This window comes from Dermacentor andersoni, chromosome 4, assembly GCF_023375885.2.
Source record: "Dermacentor andersoni chromosome 4, qqDerAnde1_hic_scaffold, whole genome shotgun sequence".
NCBI lineage: Eukaryota > Metazoa > Arthropoda > Arachnida > Ixodida > Ixodidae > Dermacentor > Dermacentor andersoni.
The window spans coordinates 179,565,914-179,587,065 of record NC_092817.1 but is presented as its reverse complement, the minus strand read 5'-3'; the positions used below and the strand labels follow the sequence as shown (position 1 = coordinate 179,587,065).

Sequence of the window (21,152 nt, the reverse complement as noted above, 5' to 3'; positions counted from 1 at the left end):
ACTAAGCATACATCGCTCATCATACAAACTTTGCATCTGTGTGTATTTACAGTATATTATGCACTGTATCATTGTATACTTTAATGTGTGAGGTTGGGCATGAAATAGATGGTAGCTGGCCCATGCCCGCGTCCTACTTATCCATGCTGAGGACGTTGTAGAAGGGACAGACTTGTTCTCACCGAGTACGAGGAACACGGCATTTATTTAGAGTATATACACGAGAACGTTACAGTTCATCATTCTAGCATGACTGAGAAAGAATGCACAGAGAGGAGCCGCTAGCGGCTCCTTTAGTACACTATGACATCCGTAGATCCCAATGAGGGAAAACGGCCGTTCAACCTGCTACCAATTCGGAGTGTGCGAAGTCATCGTAGCCGACCCGCCTTTGAGGGAGTGGGGTGACACACACTTTCGCACAGGTTTCACTGACCACGCCAAGGTTAGTAGGTTCTCGGAGACACGGTGCTTGCTCCGAGCCGGCACCTCTTCGTCCCAGTGTTTACTCCGCAGACAATGGCCGCCGTGTCTGTCCATGACTTCTAAGCCCCGTGAAACGGCCGCAAGACATCTCCTCCCAAAATTTCCACCGCTTCTAACAAGCTGTGGCGGCCACGGCGAATCGACTAACAATACTTGGTCCGCCGACCGCATTTAGTCATAGCGGCGGCGCTCGCTTGGGGACCCGGCGTATTGTTGTTTTCCCAGAACGAGGCATCGCAGCGGACTGGGCACGTTCCGAAGTCTGGTTCTCCGAATATCATCACCCACACCGCTGCAGCTGACTGGGGAAATTTTGTAGCTCGGTACCCTTGCATCCCGTTCGTAACAATACTGATGTTGTATTTGATCTGTTTCATTTTTGTTAGGTTGTATTTCACGGCATTGTGTGTTATTTTCTTTATTAAATATTTTGCTCTGATTTCCCTTGCTTGCTCGTCTCTTCATAGGTCTATGCTTTTTTTTTTTATTTTTACCCGAGGGTCCCGTCGCAGTCTTTGACACTGGGGCTGCCGCCTGTCCATATTGCGAATTATAATCCGAAACTAAAAGCGTGAAGCATAAATACACGAGCTTCAGATCCGGTTTTTCTTAATAACTTGTAATCGCTTTTCGCAAGCAGACTGTGTTATCACACTACCGAATTTTTAAGGTCGATCAGCACGTCTTCGTGTACTGCCTCGTAATCAATTCTGTGTGCGCACATCGAAGGGTAGTCTTCTGACAGCCCTTCGTTTGTCTTTCTCATCCACCGCAAGGAGAGCAAAGTCGTTTACATACGCCAAACCGTTATGTGGTTGCTGCGCCACCACACTTGCTTGTTTAACGAGAGATAATAACCCGTCGTATTCGCCTGTAGGCTCCTTTACATGTGTACTATGCACATCATCAGGTAGATTACAACTAGCAGCCATTGCTTATGCATGTTACGCATTTCTACTCTGCTTCTGAAACAATCCCGGCTCTCTATGGCAACGCACAGATTACAAACAAGCTCCTCCGCAAAAAACGTTGGCACCTGCCATTCATCTCTGAAAGAGGGCGGAGCCTGCTGGTGTCCTCTCGCAGATTGATGACCTTGCTGTGCTGGCGGAAGTGCTAGGCTAATTAGATAAGAAAAGTTAGGTATTTCAAGCTAAAATGTTAGCGGTGGGTGAGCAGTGATATCAAGATCGCCCACAAAATTTGCCTAGTCATTCAGATTTGATCCTGAATGTGGTGACAGAAAGGGCGATCTCTACTTAGAACCGAGTTGTTTGAAACACGCGTAACTGCTTTACATCAAGCAAATAAGCGAGCCTAATTGGCTGGCTACTCTATGGAAATCATTTTTAAGTTGGACAGCATACATGTGCCTTGCAATTCTTATGGTGACCCACCGTGGTTGTTCAGGGGCTATGGTATTCGGCTGCTGAGAACGAGGTCGTGGGATTGAATCCCGGCCACGGGGGCCGTATTTCGATGGGGACGAAATGCGAAAGCACCCGTGTATTTAGATTTAGGTGCAAGTGAACGGTTATTCACATTTCCGGAGTCCTCCACTACGGCGTGCCTCATAAACGGAAGGTGGTTTTGGCACGTAAAACCCCATAATTTAATTTAATTCTTACGGTGTCACGGACTGTAGGAACTTTAGTAATTGGCTGTAGTTCGTTTAGTAACCTTCATTGTTTTAAGAGGAAGTTTAGCTCGGGGGTTTCTACTCAAATACGTAAAAAAAGTGAAATCGTTTCATTGCGACAGCAAGTATATGGACCTTCCAAGCGAATTTTCGTCGTCGGCGTTGCCGTGGAGCTCCTCACATATATAAGTATCCGTATGCTACTCGTATGCCATATATCAGGGTTATACGGCTACATCTTCTATTACTGAAGTTGCTCATACGAGGTCTTAGGTTGTCAAGGAACTATTGTTCAGAATTTTTAGAAAGGCAGCACGCAAAGAAGTGTCACGAGCCATGATACTGACAGCTTGTGCCTTTTATCTAAAATTGCCTGCGACTAATAAATATTGAAGGGCCCCTCACCAGGTCTGGTCATATTGAGCTGACAAGCGCAGATCATACAATGCGCACCAACGACCGTATTTGCAAAGAGTTACATCGAGACGCGCCGCTGAAAGGTATGAAATTTCAGTCCGAACGCCGTTTTTCCTTTCGCTCACGGCTGCCACGCTCCAAATCCGAGGATGCCGTACTTACGTCCACGCGCCTACGTATTCGAGTCCGCAGTGTGACGTCGCTCGTGGGGACACGTGACTTCGAGAATTATCCAAGGCACCATCCGTTATTTGTGGGATCTGTTGCTTGAATTGGCGCATTGAAGTTTAGAGCAATAATAAAACACACAAACGCTATGTCAGCATGTTCTTTTTTTTTTTTTTTGCTTTACTTCGCACCGAAGCAAGAGAGATGAGTCTCGGCTTCGTCTGCTTGTTCCAACGGTCATGCGGTCAAGTGCGCTGGTACCGAAACTGTGCCGTTTTCTACCGCGCTCCATCGTGTGATAATGCTCTGCGATCCGCTTGTTCTGCTCAGTATTCGTGTAGCACTGAATTATACCGCTAGTCATGTGTCCTTGTGAGCAGCGCTCAAAATCGCGCTCTGCGCGAACGAGACAACAGCTCGCGCGCAACGTCGCCAGTGGAAGCGCGCATCGCCGAAAAAAGAAAGCGAGAAAAAAAAAAAAAGATGGAAGGTGAGGTCCTTGACGTATGCGTCGCGCCATGCTCGAGGTCCGACGGGGGAGAACGCAAGGAAGGAATTTCGCTTGCGTAGGCTAGACGGGGCGAGTGGAGAGGGAGTCTCGCTATGCAGTGGAGCCCGCCTGCTGAAATCGTGGGTTCGCGGCACTGAAATGTTTCTATCTCTGCTATTATTGAGCCGACTTGAAAAATTTTTGCGGCAGAACGCTCCCTAGAGGACACGTGTAATCAAAATTTGCTATGGGGCTTGGTGAGGGGCCAATAAAAGCTGAAAACAATAGCTGTTCTCAAACCTGGCACATATCTAAGTTTTCTGGCGCGGATCTTTACGGGGAGCGTAGTGGCGCCTAGTCCATGCCATTACAGGCGTTACACGGCATCATGGTAAAGCATTTAAGGGAGCCAGAAAGTTTGGTGCAGCCGCGTATGCCGCGTCCGCAATAATCGTAGCCGAGTGCGCTAAGTTGAAGCGCAACGCTAAACCTTGCTATCGCAGCCAGTGCTTAATAGTTCAAGCGAAACTCCCAGTTTTATTTTTGTTTTCTGCAGCTAGAACGCTAAATCTGAGGACTTTATTTTTTACGTTTAGAAGCAAAGGCTAAATTTTAGTGACTGTTGAAAGCGCATACCTGATTTTCGTTCTTGATATTATTGTAAAAATCTTAGAAAATCAAAAATTAAATAAAACTGAATTATCAAGTCTACAGCTCTATAACTAAGCAATGAAAAAAAGATAGAATTTTTCAACTTGCAGCTAATCGTGCACCTAAAGCTCAAAATATAGTGGTTTCATACGTGGCTTCTAAGAGCGCCACTAACGTGTCTCTAGGACATTTGCGAAACCTTTGCACATATAGCCACAAATACACCCAATATTCAGAAAGTATAAACAAAATTTGTCAGCTTTAATTATTTCATCTAACGGGTGCTCTTTAGTGAATTGGGAATCTGTTCTTAATGCCGAGTAACGGATTTGTATATTTCGTGCTTTCTTTCAGATTTGCCGACTTTGAGTAAATTTTGTAATACAATTCATGAGCTAAATAAATATATAGCTTGCAACAGTAATTAAATTTATTATTTTGTCTCAAATAGAGCAACCGTTTTAAAATCGACCGAGTTGTTATATTAAAACATTACTGCGTTTGACATGTACTTGAATAAGTGCCAACAGAGCGTGGGCACGAGCTCAAGCTTTCCCTTAACGAAAACCTTCCCCCTAGCAGAATGTTTATTTTTTGTTACGTGCGTATCAATGTAGCCGAAGTGTATGGTCTGCCTCTGTAAACTGTGTGATTACAGTTCACTTGCAATGTTTGTGCTTCTTCATTCCAACGCCTCTGCATGGATCTGCCTGTGTTGTAATATTTTTAGTTCGAATCCACGTGAAAAGCATCTGGATGAAAGTTGTGTTGGCACGTTCAGTGAGACCGTCGGTGTGTCGGTAGTACGAAACGACGAAAATGACGAAACTCGGACACTGAAAGAAGGATCAGGTTCTCGACGACACCGGCATCGACCTGGTGGCCATGAGCATTAACGATAGCACTATTGGGGAGGGGGGGGCGATGACTTAAAATGAATAAAGTCACAATTAGGTGCAAGACGTCACCAGTGTTACCACAGGTACAGATGCATTTTCGGCATATTAAGCCAGGTGCACAACGATTTAGTTTTAGCCGTTGTATTGAAGAATTGCGGTAGGGGGCCGATCAGGTCGACGTCAAACATCAGAAACGGCTAACGAGAGGTGGCGCAGTGTAAAACAGCACTTACGGCAATGAACTAGTCAGAAGCTTGTGTAATTCACTCTCCTCGTGGTTGGCTAGGAGTGCAGCCGTCTACGATGATTTCGAGCCAGAAGAACTGTGACGGCTTTGGCTAACAAATATCTGCGCGCATCGAACAATCGTGTTTGGGGAGCACATCGCGTCGGAGCACTCACCGAACAGACAAAAATGTAGATTGGTTGGAGTAATCTTGCTTTTGGAGGAGGCGATCTGGTGCAAGGAAGCTGCGTTGATCGTGTGCTTCGGAAATGGCTATGAAAGCAAGGCATCTAATTGTGGTCGTTGAGTTAATGTGCATGAAAAGTAGCAACGGTGAGAAACGGTGTTAGGAATAACAAAAAATTCGTCGAAGTTGTGGGCCTCACATTCGGTGGTCCGGTGCGAAAGCCGCTAAAGACAATCATGGTGAGCTTGGCGGTGGCCAATTTTGTAACACACTCGAAAGTCAGATTTCCGGAACCTCTTTCCCATCAAAGTCGACAGCTGGATAGACCCGGCAGCATGCTACAAGACCGAATGGTTGTTGGTGACCGTTGCGAAATGATGACGGCAAGTCTGCGCGAGAAAAATTTTCGGCGGCAAGAATGACTACAACAGAAACATGTGGACGGCAAAATTACACAAAAGGAAACACTATGGCGTGTTCCGGGAGGGGATTTCGAAGACTGTCAATTCACGCATGGCACCACTGCTACCTCATGAAAAAAAAAATTGGGCAGTCCTCTAGAGGAGAGATAACGATTTGGCGTTCAGCTGGAATTCATTAGACGGCGTTCTATGAACACGCAGGGAAACAGCACGTGATGCAACATCTGATGCGCCTCAGAAACAGCGCACCTGCGGGTTTCGGGTTTGCCCCAACACTGGCGTGATGAGCAGCACCGCCATCAGCTTTTTAGGCGAGTTCACGTCAATGGTGTACAATTAGAGAGATGTCAGCGTTAGCAGGTTTGAACTTCATCGTATGTGCAGCGCAAGAACGCATGGACGGAAGCGAAGACGACAGGACAGCCGTCATCGGTTCCGTCTGTGTGTTTTGTTCTCAACATATGGTGAAGCTTGTCCAACTTCGCAAACGTCAGTCCTCTTAAACTTTATTGGTTTGATGTGTTGTGTCCATTCTGCTGAAACCTTCGTGCGCACCACAGTACGACGCAGCCGCCCAGCATTAACACGGGTGTTTGCGCCCACAATACTCAAGCCTGTAGTAGCAGGCAGGACATGGCCTTGGCTCCGCAGCACAGCCGATGAGGCGAGCGTGAGGGTACGTCCATTGGGCTTGGTTGTACTTCCAAGCAAACGCCTTGCACATTTTTCGCGTCTCCAATACGTCCTAATGGCCAAGCCACATGTACGCTTGGCTGCGTGGGCCAGCTCGCGGCAGCGCGCCTGCGCATATGCAGATGAGGAGGGACGGCTTGTGCGCGTAGATACGCGGTGCGAGCGTAGAGGTCAGAGGTCCGATTCAGAAAGGTTTTATTTCGATAGCAATTATACGGACACTCCAAGCGGACTTTTGCCGTCGGCATCGCCATCGCCGTGATTTTCTGTATAAAGTCTAAGGGCGAGAACGCCGTCACCGCGCGTCGTATGGTGTATGTGCGAGTGAAAGCACGCAACGGATGCCGGCGATCGCGGCTCAATATAGCATGCGCGAAAGAAGAAAGCGGAGAGCAAACGCGCCGTTTTCCGTCGCGCGAAAGGCGGTGGGGGTATGGATGGAGGCAGGGAGTGTCGAGGTTGTGTTCTGGCAGAAACTGCGCATTTCCTGACCTAGAGCAAGGGCAAGTGATGATCGCAGCTCAATCATGGGCGCCACATATGGAGACAAGCGTGCAGGCTGCGCGGGAGGGTCGGGGGCGGCTTAGACTGCGTCAAACAGTGTGTACTCGTGACCGCGCGCGTGACCGCCGCGCGCGGTCACGCGCGCCGCATCTTGCAAATGATCTGCAGACGGCTCATACCTTTGTGCGCGCTGTGTGCTCACCGCTCTTGCGTTGAAGCGGTAGACCGCACCAAGGTCACTTCACTGGCTGCTGGTTCCGCGTTGCTCACATCAGCGTTTTGACAGCGACTGTCCGCGCTCGTCGACTGTGATGTGTTCAGGTTTGCTCGTGCACGCTCACACAATATGCTTATGAATTCAGTTAGTAAGCGAATGTTTTCAAGTTTATGCAGCGGATAAAATTACTATCCTTCCTTCGTATACAGCCGTGCACTAATTTGCGGTCCCAATCGATGCTTCGTCTGGCGGACGAAACTGCGAGTTTTATTTGTTTTTTTTTTTGTAAGTGCTGTTCCGATTGGCCAGCCGCCTTCATTGATGATATGTCCAGCAGCAAGATTGACTAGCACGTGCTTTTATGACCAGTTTTTGCCTAAGAACATTTTAACGCGTTAGCCTTAAGGACCCCATGTCGTCGAAAATCTGGTGCCGTTGTCGGCGGCGTTGTCCATCAGTGAAAAACCTTCCCGAGCCACGCAGGCCCTCCGCGAGGCGCATAGGCGTTAGTGAAGGAATTCAATGTTCCAAAGAAAAAAAATGCGTCAGAAATTTTGAAAAGTAGGGCATACACAACCTACAGACATGACATCGTCGGATTGTAATTTGAATATATGAGAAAACGCCATTCTGTTACGCGGAAACTCAAACACAAATTAATTTCCCAGCTGCCGTTTGAGGTCTGACTTTGTAGAAGCGGAGCACCCCACTCAGTTCTTAGCAGCACCATGCAGACGTCGCTCGCCTCTGCGCGTCCGCATCAGCGGCTCCGGCCGATGTTGGGTTCGCCGCCAGCGTTTCCAGAAAAAAATAATGGTTACGAAGCTGCAATTTCAGGGAAGCATGAGAAGCAGTGGAGTATCTTGGAATGCTGTCGCGTTCCTGTCTTAAGGACTGCGCTCCCTTCCTTTGAACTTTGCCGCTTTCTCTCTCGCCTTCCGCGCCTCCGGAGAGTGGACCCTCCTATTAGTCGAAGTGTCGTCGTCACGTAATAGCGCGTGGTTTTTTGGTAAGTAGAAGACGCCGGCTCCATCCCCGGGTATCAAACTCGCGCTTTGGTTCGTTTCTGGCAGCGGAGTTTTGGCGGAGAGCGTTTCGCTAGCGCTGGCGCCCTTTACGTATTGCGGCGATGCCTATAGCCTGTGTTTTGCATTTGGGTGCAACAACCGAGGAGGCTAGGGGAAAAGACTGTTCGTCGTTCCATCCGCAAGAAGCAACGAGGCTCGCCGAAAGATTTGGCTGCACAGGATCGGCCAGGAAAGCTTTGAAAATACGTGGGACCCGCGCCTGTGTGTGGTAAGTGCCTTTCATCAGAAGTCACTCGTATTTTTTCGGAAGATTTGGTGAGAAGCCCGGGCGTCTGCCGCCTTTCTTTGCACTACATAACGTTCAGCATGGTTGAAGTTGGAAACGTTCACTCGCTGCTACAGAAGCCGTGCTTCGTGTTGTCGGAGCCTCGCCGTTCACGCTTCTGGTTCGGCAGGCCTTATTATGATGTCGCGCACATTGCTTGGCGCACTCGTTCCGCTGTAGGTGAAACCGTTTCTGGGCTCAGACACGAAAGTTGCGCTTCATATGCTAATTCGGCCGCGCTGTTCACGCTGCTAGCAGTTCAGGTCTACCTCTGAAGTGACGCGTATTGCTAGACTTTTTTTTTTTTTTAGTTGGAGTCTGCTGACGAACTCTAGACTAAAACGACAGTTGTCGTCGTTTGGGCCCACGGTGTTCCTGCTGCTCGCGGTGCAGGTCTAGCTTTTATGTAGCGCGCATCGCTTCGCGTAATCTTATTTGCGGGGTTGTTTCCAAAATCGGAGGTTACTGTGCCTAGGCACAGTAACAGCAGCTGTATCGTCACTTCGCTATATCTGCGCGCATAATAAGTCAGTCTCCAGACATCTGCTAAACACAGCCGAAAATATAATGGGTTCAAAGATGTCGTGCAAATCTAAGCTGGTTGAACCATTTTTAACGCGGATAGATCTGGTAAAAGGAGCCTCTTAACGACGGGGCACGCTATGACCCAGACCATTTTCAACGTTCCACATTGATCTAATTGTTGTGGCCACGCACATGGCGGGCTGACATACCCACAGTTCTTTTTGAGATTATTTGTGAACTGTCAGGGTGTATATTTTTCTTCTGCGCCTAGTATCGTTTCTCAAAAAGTTGTACCATACCAAATCTTAGTTGATTCATCTTAGGATCACTTCACCGAAAGTAAATTTGAAAGTCACTTCCTTCGGAATTACGGCATCAAGAAATGAAGGTCCGATGCATTACCAAGCCTTATTGTAGTATGACAAAACGCGCCTCTGACAGTTTATGAAAGTGGTACACCACCATCGTTTCTTATAGAGCCTAGACCCCGTGCCTGTGTTTAAAAAAGTAAACTGTAAATGTCCACATACAAAGCGCATGTTCCAATTTCTCTTGGCGGCGTGGAAGTTGAAATGAAGCTGATCAAAAGGCGCCGTTCGAGAAAGAACACTCCGTTAGCTCGCTTGAGCACACCAATGCCACCGTTGACAACGCAATCGAAATGATGGCAGTGAAAGGGGCTTCGATAAAGTAGTGAAACGTGAATACCGGCAGTTATTGGAGTAACTCATTTATGAAGCTCTCCTGTCGTGAACGCAACAACCAAACCCTCCAGGCTGCCGCCACCATCGGCGCCCGGGATGAGCCCAGAGAAGGACGGAGCGCCGGCATAGGAGGAGGAGAGAAGAGATGTCACTTTTAGATCTACGGGCTTTATTAAGGACAAAGCTTAAGCGACCCCCAACAAGTTTTTTTGTGAGTACCGGCCCTGTTCTTGGCAGGTACGGGCGCTCTACCTGGCTCGGGTCGCCGCGCGCGCCTGGAGGCAAGTCTCCAGTGCTTACGGCGCCAGTTCGCCTCTAATGTCTGCGCAATTGCTGCCGCCACAAACTTCAAAATTCTCGCTGCGGCTACCATTCGTGGGTCCGGTATAACGTCGGGCTTGTTTACAAGGTGACAGAGCACCATTAATTCCTTTGCCGGTAAGGAGAGCGCTGAGGCAAAGGACGAAGTGAAGACATCAATGGGCACGATGCCGCTAACTTAGCAAATGATATAATTTTGCGAGAGTCAAACGAGTAAATACGCTTGAAAGCTTCATCGGGATCATAAAAACGACGCGCGAGGCAGTCGTTTTTGCGGCCGTGTGGCAAGGGTGTGTTCCGACATTGCTGTAGTTAGGTTTGCAATTTCCTTGAGAATTAGCGAATTTTGCACACTGTTTTTGGTTAATTCTTGTTGTTATGTAGGCTTCGAATATTTTCGGTGTAGTTGTTCATTGCTACTACTACACATTTTCGAAATGTCTAGCACTAAACTCGCTGATTCGATGGTGCAGGCTAGGAAGTATCGTACTATGGGGAACCATGGAGCGCTGGCCAGGAGTCGCTCAAACAGTTATACTGTGGAACTAAAATATGCTGACACTATCCGAGGCTGCGAAGATCGCAGAACATATTCAAGGATAACATACGTGCGCATACGTCGACTTTGCATAGCCCGATAGCCAAGTTCTGTCCATGGGCATGCGCGGTGCGTTGAGTGCATGCGCTGCTACGTACTACCACGTTGGTTCCCTGTCATGGGAGGAACCATGAAAAGTGCGTCTCGGGACGATCAGAGAACTTGCTGACACGAAATTATGGTACGTGGTACTGAAAACTCTGTCCACCACTCGCTAGGCTGTGTGACACGGCGCAGCTGCTCGCACGCGAAGCTTCTGCGCTGTTTGCCCGTATAGGCGTGCTTTGGCGTAAGATGACAGCGCAAATGAAAAAAAAAAAAGGCAGAAAAATCAGGGCCTTGAAATTGGAGATGTACAGCTTGTGATTGAAGATAGCGTAACCTTTCGGGAACAGCTATTGCGAATAGTCTGTAATGTGTTGTCTAAGTTCCGGTACGAAATGTAATATCGTGTATTTCTCTTAAACATTAGAGATAAGGCATATAACGGAAACCGTTCTGTTGAGTACGTTTATGTTTATTGCGTGCCTCACCACGAAATGCTACCAGAAATTTATGGGCACGTGTAAGTGCATTGTTACAGCACTCTCTAACGTGTTTGCATTATATGACGCACATGTTTATCTTTCTTCGGTTACCGCTTTTCAACGGCTAACAAATGTTAAACATTGTAGGTCGCCACTGCACGCATCTGCATGCATCAGAAGTATCTCGAATGTTACGTATTGTTCTATCGATGGGCTGTTGTCCCCGAACCTTTTGTAATCTGAATGTATGCGCGGCGCTATTTGTGCAGTACTGTATGGAAGCGACGCGGGCACCAGTGATTACGCTGGGACGTTGGACGGCGCGCTTGACTTCGACGATCGCCGACTGCTCTCGGCGCTGTCGTGGTGCTCTGAGGGTCACTTGCTTTTGTAGGCACAGGTTCGCCCAAGAAAGCGTTCGTTTCGTGGTTTAACCCGCCGCGGTGGCTTAGTGGCTATGGTGTTGGGCTGCAAAGCACGAGGTCGCGAGATTGAATCCCGGCCATGGCGGCTGCATTTCGATGGGGGCGAAGTGCGAAAACACTCGTCTACTTAGATCTGTCGACACGTTAAAGAACCCCATGTCATCCGGAGTGCCCCGGTACAGCGTGCCACATAATGAGATTGTGGTTCTGGCACGCAGAACCTAATAATGTAATTTTTTTTTTTTTTGTTTCCGGATTTACAGTTGTGCTGCTGTGTTCCTCACCGTGACTGCAACGTGACATGTGGTGGAGCCGTTTGTGCGTTCACGTACCGGACACCCCCGCAAAGCCGGCACCCCAGTCCGAACCGTAAAGACAACACCAACGCCACCCCAGACCACCGAGCAAGCTGCAGACTACAAAATTTGCCCCCGGGGCACGGATCTTTACCCGAGCAGAGCAGAAAGATCGGCACCATGTCAACAGCCATAATGACAACACGAGCGTCGCCATCAACGTTTGTTGTTTAGCGACCAAGGTAGCCACCTATCTTCCGTGGAGCTTCAACGGAAGACCAGGAGACCTGGCTCGATACGTTCGAGACAGTGTCAATCTACAGCAAGTGGATCCCTGAGGACAAGCTTCATCCCTTCTATTTTTCGCCAGGACTTGCTTCAAAAATGGAGATTCCTCGTTAAAGACGTGGTACCTGTTAGGCAGCGAGTCCCTCAAGACTTTCACAAGCGTCGCTAAAAGAGAAAGGGCCGAACTTCTAGTCAAGCCCGCCTACACACGCAAATGCCTCGAGCGGCCATTCGCGCGCCAATTTCGCCTGCATTTGCCAGCTTCTTTCACGCTCGGAAAAACATCTTTATGTAGAACGTACTGAGCAACTGAAAGCTGCATAGGGAGTTTCTCATGTCGCTCTACAATTTTCTCATCCACACTTTTCTTCTAATTATAATATTTTAGAAGTTGACTAATTCATTAAGGATGATGATCTAATCAGCCGGAATGAAAAGAAAATAATTTGAGCATCTCCAACTGACGGCAAATAACATTACCTTGGTTCTGTACAGCTACATGGCTTTCGGATATTTTTTCAACTCAGGGTAATGTTAGCTGCGACACCCTGCATAGAGTGTACGTATTTGCGTTCAATGTGTACACAAATAGCACGGGAGCGCTTCCATCATTTTTAAAAACCATACTTTCGGACTGAGAGGCTTGATTCGGCCAGATCCATTTTCAGATGTTAGATCGCTTTCTACATTTCTGAATTCACAGATGCCCAGGTGTGATGTTTTATCGGAGTTTAATTTGTGCTTGCCCACGTTTCAGTTTTGAATTTTGAAAGCGGGGTGATTTCTTTTTATCTTCCCAGGAGGATGCAGTGCGGCTTATCAGCATGGTGACACCGCCCATGAATATGTTTGCCCTCGCAATAAGCTTTCGAATCGACATTTTTCCAAAGGTTCAACTCTCTGAAATTCGCCAGAATACAACTACGCCGGGCCTGGAACGCGTGGGAGGCAGCAGTAATCACATAATTCAAGACTTTAAAGATGTAAGTAAACAAAAAGTGCATAGCTAGGGTGTAATTCTGAACTGCAAATGAAAAAAAATATCATTTATTCCAGTCTACAATGCGTGTGTCCTCTGTAATATCGTGCCATACTTTCTGTCTGACATCAATCTTCTAGTTCTTTATATTTTGCAACTGTAAATAAATGCCAAAGACTGCGTCGGTAACTCGCAGCCCGCTATACTGACATTTTCCCCCTTCCCTTCGCCACCAATGGCACCTGTTAATGCACGGGCGCCGCCGATGTGCTGAGCTAGTGATGGGCTAAGGATGCCAAGCTGGAAACGGGCGTATTCCAAGAAGGACATTTTAATTACCCCTCCGTCCTCCTACTTCCCTCGGTAAGGGAGAGGAAGGTGTTCAAAACAACCTGTGTGCTGTACACCCCCCTCGGCTAAAGTTCCCTAAACTATGCCTAGCGCAGCTTGGCTAGACACAGTGTTTGGTACTCAGGCGCGCTGCCGCTGCTCGTTAATATTGTTCTCGTTTGCCATTCGCCCGGCTGTGCTGTTTTTTTCTTGTTTGTGCTGCTTTACGAGAGCGTGCTTTCCCCCTTTTTTGAGACAGCTGGCGAAACTCAAGCCCGTACTTCGAGTTCTCGCGAAAAAGGTAGATTGCGGGGCACGTTCCTTTGGCGTTTTCGCTTATCCGATGAGCCGACCTCTAAACTTTGAAGGAAGAACGTGAATTTTTTGCCGGTCATTCTGACGCCGCTATAGGCAGCATTTTTCTCATCCGTAATTTCGGGCACCAATACGAGAGCAGTGTCGCCAACACGCCGATGAGACAAGTGACGTTGTGTTTACCGGAGAACTGCAGCGCTGAAACGAACGTTGGAAAACATTTGTTCAAGTTTGTTGATGCGCTCCCAAGTGTGTAGGCTGAACAGGCTCAGGCTGCAGATCGGTAGTCGATTTCGCTTTAATGAGGCTGCATTACAAACGTGAAACTACAAAAAAGCGTATGCCTCTGGTTTGGCATGCTGGTCACGTTGGTATCTATCTATCTATCTATCTATATATATATATATATATATATATATATATATATATATATATATATATATATATATATATATATATATATATATATATATATATATGCGGTACCAGTACCAGTATCAAAACTGGTACCACATGCTGTCAATATCGCACCTGAGTTCAACCTAATTTGTAGCGGTCACTTGACTGCTGCACTGTCGTAGCGCATACACATTGAGACTACACTCAAAAGCAGGTGTAACCATGTGCTTACATTCCTCATACACTCTGTGTTGATAACGAAGGCACCACACTCTTTACGTGTGCCATCATCATGCAATGAAAATGCGAATATGCATCTTTTATATAGAGCTTTTACCAATCATATTTATTTATATATCTATTTATTAATATGAAAGAACTGAATCCTGGTAAAATTAACAGGTCTGTTCGTAACAAAACAGTTCTCATCGTGTTAAAGGATTTCACTTAATACGAATTGCAGCAATATGCTATCACTGCAAATTAGAACGAAAACTTCCAGCCTAAGAAGTTTTTCACAAGTTCTACAGCAACTCATACGAGTGAATTAGTTCAAACAGCCCGCGTTATATTTTTGTAGTATATGCATAGCTGAACTCTCTAGCGTTCGTTTGCTTGCAGAAATCTAATCTGTAGTTGTTTTAGCGTAATCTCGACAATAAAGAGCACAATTCCCCTCCAAAATATGTAGCCTCTATTACTGACTCAGAGGCATTCACGCACCAACTTGGATAATTCTGAGGCGATAGCAACACTAATCACAGCTGAAGAACTATCTGTGTTGCTGGACATTTTGAACCAATTTCGCGTAACTGTCATGTTCATTTTGATGCGTACTTTGGGACAGTGCATAAGGGATGAAGGATGGAACGAAGTATACAAGACAGGCTCTTGTTCCAGCGTTCGTCTCCTTTGCGCTCTCCGAAGTTGTGGACTCGTAACAACTAGCTTGATTGCAGTGCTTCTTTTGATGTGCTCATGGCGCGGCACTTCGCTCTCTGCAATAGTGCGATTGGCATTCTTGGCATCGTCCCACCACTTTCCTTTTCTGCTAGCTAGCGGCCTAGCAATTTACTTATACCACAGAAAATGTGGACTGATCGCGACGGTAATGCAGCTTTAAATGTGGGCTGTTCACATGTCTATGGGCCTCTGCGCATGCGCTGCTCTTCATTGAACCCCCTTGACGCCAAGAGTGGGCGGAGCTCACAGCAGCGCCGCCAGAAAACGCAGTGTCCAGAGCGAAGCGCCATAAAGGAGCCTGGTTGCAGTACCAGCCTGTTAAATAATGTGTTTCAGCTGTTCCGGTACTTGGATAGTCATCGTAGACGAGGTCTGTTCGATGTTTAGAATGGATGATTTTGATTTGAATATCTCACACTTTGCTCTATATGTTTTGTCATCATTGCATTGTTTTACGGCCATGTTCAGTATTTATTGCCTTTCCATTAAGTCACGTTTCCCGCCTAAGTAAAATTTTAAACAAAAGCGCTACACGGGAATGATTGCAGTAGCTACGTCGAAGACGGGTACGAGACCGTATATATGACTGAAGCGTTTCATTATGCTAGCGTGATTTGTTTATTCGCAGTCTGTTCGAGAGCTGCAGGGCTGCCATGGCACGCTAGCGGCTAGCGGGGTCGTATTTTTGAAAACATGTTTCATGGGCGCTTGTTTAATCACACACACGGAAACAAAGTGTCGCAGATAAGATAGAGCGTCGCAAGCAATAGACATCTTTTAGATTCTTTTAGATTGTGTTCTAGCACCTGACAATGACATCTGCCCTAAATAGAATAATTAGGATCTTGGCTATTTATGGAGCACACCTCTTTTAAACGCAACAGGAGTAGTAAAAGAGACATTTAAATAGCGCCACATAAGACCCAGAAAGAGAACCAGAAGGCAGGACGATGTTTTCTGCATGGATGATATGTGGTTCCTTTGCTATGTCCTCAGTCGCGCCGCTTAAAGCGGTTTGCAAGATGTATGAACCAGTGCAAATGAACACGCTATCCACCTGTAGTAGTCGACGCATATTACAGCTGATGTTGACTACAGGCTCTCGGAACGATTCGCAAAGAAGGCGTGCCTTTTTTGTAACTCGGTGCATAGAGCTCGAACATCTCGCATATGACTCTTTTGTTTTCATGGTACGTTTCGTTGCAGAAAATTCACTAGAACATATCACCCTGTGGCAGTGTAGAACAACACTTCATATCATCTAATATTTAACAGGAACTTGAGGCGCTATAACGCAAAACTATTCGAAACATTTCTATTCAATTCTGCAATCAGCCATCCCCGATTGGTCAAAAACTTTTTTGGACCACCCCACTTAACCTGTCTGTCAAGCGACGTCATGAAAACCGTAATAGGTCCCCATGTGATACGATGTGTTTACGCTGATTATGTATGATTTTATCGAACAAAGGGAAACTAGTTCTTTCCGATTCGACCCCTTTTCGCCATTAGCCCTCGGTCTTTGGTCAAAAGTTTTCGGCCTGCACCCACTTCACCTGCCTGTCACGCGACGTCACAAAATCTCAAAAACTCACCGCGTCAAAGTGACGTGTACGCGATAAAGATGCATTAATATACCGAAGAAAACTGACTTTTCTTCGGAACAGCCGCAGGCTGCCCCATTCTAGAACGGAATCAAAGATGGATGCCACCGATCGCTCAGGCACTGGCGACTCGCACCTGCTGGAGAATGTGGGCTGAATTGCGTAGAACAAAACTTTTTGCGTGGCTGTGTAACATTATCCAGCACTTTCCGCACGTTTACCACCTCGTTCTGCCAACTCTTTCTTTGCTGAGGATCCGTTTCAGCGTCATTCTTAAGCTTCCGTTGCATGCCACCGCGATTTTCGGTAAGCCACCGCAAGCTAAGAGTAAGGAAAAACGGACAAACCGCAGACGCCGGCACCACCATCTTGATCGGGTTATCGAGTTTCAGTGCAGTGGCTCGGCCCCATTGAATCCCTCTCCACTCGAGCGTGCTTCTCGTCTCTTGCCAGTCACTTAGATAAGACAAGCCGCTCAGTGTAGGCCATGTTATTCGTTTTTCAAGCAAGCAAAAGTGACCTTCTATGAACGAGGAGAGCGTTTGATTGGTCTTTCTAGACCACCCTTTGGGACAACGCCCGATGCTTGCGTCGGCAGTTACGCAAATTTGACGTTAGGAGATTGGAGTAAAAACATATTGGAATAATTTTAGGCTATAGGGCCCTGGACATCGTGATCTGCCGAAATCGTGAATCTTCTTTCGTTTCAATACTGCCAAAGTAAACCCGCTAGGCACAAAGATACACACTCGTGGCTTTGCGAAAACTGTAAATCACGTGGTCATTCTGAGCAATCAGCACAGCTTTAAAGTGCTGCGTAATTCGCTTAAAAAGTTGTCCACGCACGTTACAAAGGCGAAAGCCCTGAAATAAGTGGTCCAAATGGGCGCTACGCATGATATGCTATATGTCGGTTTTAGAGAATAAGAATTACATTTGTTGCTTCTGCCTTCGCAGGTGTGCTATAAGAATGTGTACCAAAGCGACATGAAAGGGGTAAACTTCAAGTACTTTCCCGACGGCTGTTGCATTTTCGCCAATTTCAACGATCTATTCCATAGCGGAGTTGCTTCTTTTGAAACGGCTCAATCTATACAGGATAAGGTACGTTATAGCGTAAAAGAATTTTGTGCGCTCTTCATCTCTAATTTCAGGAAATTCGTAGAAACATTGGTCTGTTCGATAGGAGGATGAAGGTTCTTCGACATTCGGGGGCGCTGGTGTTGTTGAGTAAGTGTTAGCGGGCAGAAGTACAAGTATCTCAGTTAGTCAAACATATGCCATGGCTGCTGACATTCGTCATTTAAATAGACTATACAGGAGAAAAAAGACACAGCTACATAATGAAAGTTGTCGAACGGCCGTATGAAACTCTGGCACTATCCAGCATCAAAAATTCTACCTGTATCAACATATTCTGCTAGTTTCCTTTATTTAGTTCTGACACAGGTGAAAGTGCATTGCAATAGCGCTGTAGAAATAATCGATATGGGAAAATATTCGTTACAGTCGCAACGATCATTGTGTTTCCAGCGCCTCTTCCGAGTTTATTCGCCGCAATTAAAATGATTTCTCATTTCGCTCAAGGCTACGCCCCACGCTTGTGCTCTGGCCAAATGCAGCGATGCTAGATGGCCGTTGTTCTTGAGGTATACATTTTTTTTTTTCATTGATGTCGAAGACATTACTTTTTCTCATCTGAGGATTTTCGATGCTGGTCTCGATGATGACGCTTTTGGTGGTGCTCTTCTTTTGATAGTGCTTTTGTTTTCATGATGCTAGTTGTAAGTATGCGCACTGTCACGTTAACACGTGCCCTTACGGCACGAATCGCGCATGCTCATATTTGTATCTGTCCTTATATAAGCAGCCCCTTGTCTGATAATAAACACACTTTGTTCCCTGCCTCCCGACCTTTAACACAAGCGAGCAAGAGTTAGGATATCGATCAGCCACTCGTTAAAAGATTCGCCCTCACTTTCTTCTCGGGAGCCGAAACGAAACTCGTTGAACGTTAGATTCGTTGCTGGTTTGTAGTGGACCTCGAATTTTCAGATGAGCTTATCGAGGTCTTGCTTTTCTTCCTCATTTGCGAATTTGATACTGGAGACCCGCTGCGAAGATGGGGTAGACGCTTGGCCGACCGCTTGTAGAAGATCCACTGCTTTTCTCGTATTTCCTGGAGGCGATTGCGAACGGCTTGTGGTATCACAGTCTGCGGTTCGAGGTGCTGGGGAAGAACCGGCAATTTCGTCCTTGTTTGGCGGCCCGTCACCCTTTGAAGGGGCGACTTCAGTTGCTCGTCTCCTGGCATGTTTCCCCACTCCATGGCAGTGCGCATACTTACACTAGTCAGGTGTTTCACACGTCCTGTGCACGTTAGTCTGATTAGGAATCAGAAACAGTGGTTTCAATCTCCAATTCTTGAGTATTGTAGTGTCCCGCTCTTGAAGCTGTTCATTTATTACTTGGCAGTTCCGGTTCTCATTTCTGTCACCACATTCCCACAAACATTTACCGGGAAAATAATACGTGAAAGAGTGCATGAATTCACGTCTGAATTTACGCTGCGAAAATCATTGGAAGCTTTACCTTTCATTATTATTTTACAGTCGGATCCACAGCACTTTTCTTCCAAGACATACAATGAACAACAAGGAAATTTTTTCCTTCATGTGTTTCCTTGATGTTCAACGTTTTGTTTCCTAGAGCAGCAATTATCTAACACACTGAAACGTCCTACTGGAAGGTAGAAGGAGAGGATAAAGTTGTACTCCACTGCGAGCGTTTCCTTAGATGGCCTAACTTGAGCTGGCGTCTTTAATCATATAAACAAACATGAGCCATCGCCGCAGATATAATCGAGGTGCTGGGTAAGCCATTACGAAGCGATTCCGGAAGATCGCCGCCGACAAACGACTGAAACACAGCAGTACGAGGTTAGCCATGGCTACCGACTCAACGGCCTTGCACCGCTACCCCAACAGGTGTGCTTAGATGGAGACGTCCAGCAGCCTTCCGCATGGACGCTTGCACACCACTACCGGGAGCCGCATACATTCAGTGAAAGGCCAGACGACCATGTGGACGAGTGGCTCAGCCACTATCAGCGTGTTAGCCAATATAAAAAACGGCTGGAATACTGCTACCCAGTTACGTTACGTTGGGTCGTCCGTTGATGTCACCGTGTTGTTTTGATTTGAGACCCACGAAGACACGTTGGACAGTTGGGAACGATTTGTGGAAGAAATTCGGAAGTGTTTTGGAGACCAAGCAACGAAGAAGAAGTGCGCGGGACAGATGTTGTCGCAGATTGTTCTGGTTACTGGCGAGACATGCAGAACATGCATTGAAAAGGAACTGAAGTTGTGCAAGTCTGTGGACGTCCTCATGGCGGAAGAGGACAAAGTGGACCACATTCTTTAAGGTAGCGCCGAGCACGTTTATCACTTCCTCATCGGGAATGAGAATCCGGAGTGCGTAGCGGACGTTATTAAATACTGGGGAACTTCCGAAACTGTGAAAACACGTCGCATCACATCTAAGTTCGGTTGACTAGCCAACGCCGCCAGGGGGTGGCTGCCATCGACGTGAGGCAAGATTCACCGCCTTGCCACCTTTCATGAACCATCCATTCAATCTTGCGCAAGGCACTTGGGTGGCATGCTGCCCTCCCCGTACAATGTAGATACAGGCCATGTTAACCGGTGTCTACCACTATGAATGCCACGAGATTCGATGATTATGACCGTCCTAAACGGCTACCACGGCTCAGGCACCCCATTTCCCCAGATGTTCCTTACGTCGACCCATCTGTTGCTCCCCCACGAGAGGCTACTTCAACCGACCACCTAGCCGAGCTGTGGGAAGAGTGTGTCGACAACCCTCAAAACGCCGCAAATTTTACGACTCCACGTGTACAAAAAGTGTCAGTGTACACTTCCACTGCGGCATTCCTGGACAAATCGCTCGTTTCTTACCTACTGGACGTCCATCACCTGCGACGCTTTTGCATCGACCAATAACATGTCCACCGCGCCGCCAATGACCCCACTACACGCACTTCTTTGCAAAGGATGCACCAGCAGAACCTGCGTAGCGATTCGCCCGCCTTTTCGTGGAGTTTAACGCCAGCTGCTACGCGCAAGCGACGATACCCTTGGTCACGGTCGCGACCACGGATCACATCCAAACTACTGGGAAATTAGCTGGAGTGAGCAATGGAGGTGAAGTCGCAGGAAATACCACATTGCACAAAAGTAAGCTTCTACCAGCTTCAGTGCTTCAAGACAAGGTTCATGTGTTTGTCGGCGATGTTTTTGTGATGGCTTCGATAGATACCGGAGCAACTGCTTAGCTGACGAATTCAGTTTTTAATGAACGACTTCGCTGCAATGTTATGTTTGGTTGGAATAAACTTGCTACCTTTCGGGCTGTGAGCCGCGAGTCGTAACGCCCAGTTAGTGTGTACGGTGTCCGTCTGTTTCACTTGCAAGGCGTTAACGTCTAATAAGCAGTCTTTGCTC

General features: G+C 47.1%; 1 long non-coding RNA gene across 1 annotated transcript in view; it reads left to right on the top strand.

Annotated features, from left to right (window-relative positions):
• The window catches only part of LOC129384960 (uncharacterized), a 57,030-nt gene that overhangs the window by 11,595 nt on the left and 24,283 nt on the right, over positions 1–21,152 (top strand). Inside the window, exon 2 of the long non-coding RNA XR_011893704.1 lies at positions 12,837–13,019. This is a non-coding gene — a long non-coding RNA (uncharacterized lncRNA). The remainder of the gene's footprint in view (positions 1–12,836; positions 13,020–21,152) is intronic.